The 3,593-nt window shown below is 52.7% G+C and overlaps 1 pseudogene; it reads left to right on the top strand.

The window, feature by feature from the left end:
- The first annotated feature begins 1,010 nt into the window (after positions 1 to 1,010).
- Positions 1,011 to 2,187, top strand: LOC130417433 (uncharacterized; annotated as a pseudogene).
- Positions 2,188 to 3,593: the final 1,406 nt, after the last annotated feature.

Genomic DNA, 3,593 nt, shown 5'->3' with positions numbered 1-3,593 from the left:
CATCGGCGTCCCCAGCTTCCTCTTATGGGTCCATACTCCCCGACCTACCGCCTATCGAGATGTGGACGGTTTTAGGATTACGGCAAGCTCTAATTAAAGCAGACGTACACTTTTCGCGCCGTTTGAACAAGGCCGAACTGTACGGTTTGTACTCTTCCCTCCAGCCGGATTCCCGGAATCCGCTAAATGTCTCTCAGACGAGGGCAACAGGAAACCCGAGACAAATTACAACTACAAATAACTACTCCATTCCGTACCTCATTCACCTCCTAGACGATTTTTTAGTTATCTCGCGCCCAGACTCAATCCCAGCCGCGCATCTCACGATAGTCCAAAAAGTCTTCGCTAAACTCGGCATTCCACTCTCCCAAGATAAAACCTCGGGTCCGAGCACATCAATCGAATTCTTGGGCATCAATCTGGACTCGCTGAACTTTCAGGCTTCCTTGCCCAAAGAGAAAATCGATAGATCAATTCTGATCGCTTCCACTCTCCTAAACGAAACTCACTGTTCCAAACGCGAATTGTTATCCGTTCTCGGCCATCTCAATTTCGTGATGCGCATCATTCCCAAAGGACGCTCGTTCGTTTCGCACCTCCTCTCCCTCGCTTCCTCAGCTCACGCCCTAGAGGACTTCATAAGCTTAACCAGCGCATGCCAGAACGAGCTCGGTTTATGGATTAAATTCCTTAATCAATGGAATGGCTTGTCTTTCTTTTACAAGGACATGCGCGATCTCCCCGTGGACATTCAATTGTTCACAGACGCCGCCCCCTCCGTTGGTTTTGGAGGATATTACCAAGGACGCTGGTTCGCCTCCACATGGCCCCCACAGCTCCTAGAATTACCGCAGTCTCTATCGTCCTCAGCTTTATTCGAGCTGTACCCTCTCGTAGTTGCCGCATATCTGTGGGGGAAGGAATGGTCCGCCTGAAGCATTATCGTTCATTGCGACAACGAAGCGACAGTGCACTGCATTAATAAAGGCCGTTCTCATTCTTCCGCACTAATGCTTTTCCTTAGACGTCTCACCTGGATATCGGCTAGCGATCAGTTTATTGTTACGGCTAAGCATGTTCCAGGTTCTGCAAACCAAATAGCCGATGCTCTTTCCCGTTTTTTCTTTCAGAAATTCAGGCAGCTAGCACCAGAGGCGGACCCCCTCCCAACACCAGTACCTCCTTATTCGGAACTGATATTCCCGTAAATCACCCGCTAAGATCTCTCCTAGATTCTTCATTTAATTCCATCTTCCAAGCCGTCTCACTCAGGACCCTTCAGACTTACCTAACCGCGTGGAGGAGTTTCATGTCATTCCACCAAACATACAAAATGCCTTTTCCAGAGTTCTCCCTGCTAACCATTACCTCTTTCATATCCTTCCTAAATGTCAGCAAAAACCTACAAGCCAGCTCGATTAAAGGGTACCTAAGCGGAATTCAATTTTTCCACAAACTAATTTTCAACTCAACCTGCCCAGCTATATCTAGTCCTCAAACCTCCATGCTCATCAAAGTAATTCAAAGAGCTCAACCCGCTTCCCCGGACAAAAGACAACCCATAACTTTGGATATATTGACCAAATGCATTTCTACCCTCCGCAGAGGTTACCACTCCATGCATACCTCCCGCACACTCGACGCCATGTTCACTCTGGCTTTTTTCGGATTTCTTAGATGCTCCGAAATGACCACAACATCCAGCTTCAACCCTTCAGTCCACCCCACCATCTCAGACCTGGCAGTGCTCGATGCAGAAACAATCTCCTTCCACATCAAGCAAAGTAAGACGGATCAATTTAAAAGAGGCCATTTCATCTTCATATTCAACCTTCAATCACCCATCCAGCCTTACCAAACCCTCCTTGCCTACCTACATTTGAGGAGATCACAGGCAAAAGTCCCATCAGAACCTCTCTTCATAGATGACTCCGGTCGTCCAGCCTCACGTTTCTGGTTCCAAAATCATCTCAAATCAGTATTGCGCCAATCCGGCATCCCCGAAGAACATTTCTCGAGCCATTCTTTTCGCATCGGCGCAGCTACCACAGCCGCCCAGAAAGGTCTTTCCCAGCAGCAAATCCAAGCTCTTGGTCGCTGGACATCGTGGCTTTCAAAAGCTACATTCGGACGGACCGCTCACTCATCAAAGAAGCCCATCGGACACTAATTTCCCAGATCGTCTAGCATCAACCTACCACAGCATAGCTTTAGCATCCACCCCACACCGGCCTGTATCTACATCCACGTTCTGCAACAGCAGACTTCACTCCCTTAGAGGCCAGCATCGCAGCAAGCGACCGCCCCATAAGGGCCCGTGCCTTCACCTATGTCCTTCAGCAGTAGTTTTTACTCCCTTAGAAAACAGTAGCACAGCAAGCGAACGCCCCTCAAGGGCCCGCGCCTCCGTCTTTTCTGCAGCAGCAGACATCATTCACGTAGAGGCCAGCATCGCAGCAGCGACCGCCCCTCAAGGGCCCACGCCTCCATCTATGTTATGCAGCAGCAGGCATCCTACACAAAGAGGCCAGCTTCGCAGCAGCAACCGCCCCTCAAGGGCCCGTGCCTCCATCAATTTCTGCACCAGCAGACATCATACTCACAGAGGCCAGCATCGCAGCAGCGACCGCCCCTCAAGGGCCCGTGCCTCCATCAATTTCTGCAGCAGCAGGCATCCTACACACAGAGGCCAGCATCGCAGCAGAGACCGCCCCTCAAGGGCCTGTGCCTCCATCTTTTCTGCAGCAGCAGACTTCACACACACAGAGGCCAGCATCGCAGCAGCGACCGCCCCTCAAGGGCCCGTGCCTCCATCAATTTCTGCAGCAGCAGACAGACTACACACAGAGGCCAGCATCGCAGCAGCGACCGCCCCTTAAGGGCCCGTGCCTCCATCAATTTCTGCATCAGCAAACATCACACACACAGAGGCAAGCATCGCAGCAGCGACCGCCCCTCAAGGGCCCGTGCCTCCATCTTTTCTGCAGCAGCATACATCACACACACAGAGGCCAGCATCGCAGCAGCGACCGCCCCTCAAGGGCCCGTGCCTCCATCAATTTCTGCAGCAGCAGACAGACTACACACAGAGGCCAGCATCGCGGCAGCGACGGCCCCTCAAGGGCCCGTGCCTCCATCTATGTTCGGCAGCAGCAGGCATCCTACACACAGAGGACAGCATCGCAGCAGCGACCTCCCACAAGGGCCAGTGCCTCCATCTACGTCCTAAAGCAGGCACCACTCCTTTAGAGGTCAGCTCTGCAGCAGCGGACGCCCCTCAAGGGCCCGCGCCTCCATCCATGCGCTGCAGCATCAGATATCATTTACTCAGAGGTCAGCATCGCAGCAGCGACCACCCCTCAAGGGCCCGGGCCCCCATCTATTTCCTGCAGCAGCGGAGATCCTATACACGGAGGCCAGCATCGCAGCAGCGACCGCTCGTCAAGGGCCAGTGCCTCCATCTATGTTCCACAGCAGCAGACATCCTACTTCCAGAGGCCAGCATCGCAGCAGCGATCGCCCCACAAGGGTTCGTGCCTCATCTACGCTCTTCAGCAGCAATCACCATTAACTTAGTGGACAGCATCGCAGCA

This window comes from Triplophysa dalaica, chromosome 3 (genome assembly GCF_015846415.1).
Source record: "Triplophysa dalaica isolate WHDGS20190420 chromosome 3, ASM1584641v1, whole genome shotgun sequence".
NCBI lineage: Eukaryota > Metazoa > Chordata > Actinopteri > Cypriniformes > Nemacheilidae > Triplophysa > Triplophysa dalaica.
The sequence above is the reverse complement of the archived record's forward strand: the minus strand, read 5'-3'. Positions and strand labels throughout refer to the sequence as shown.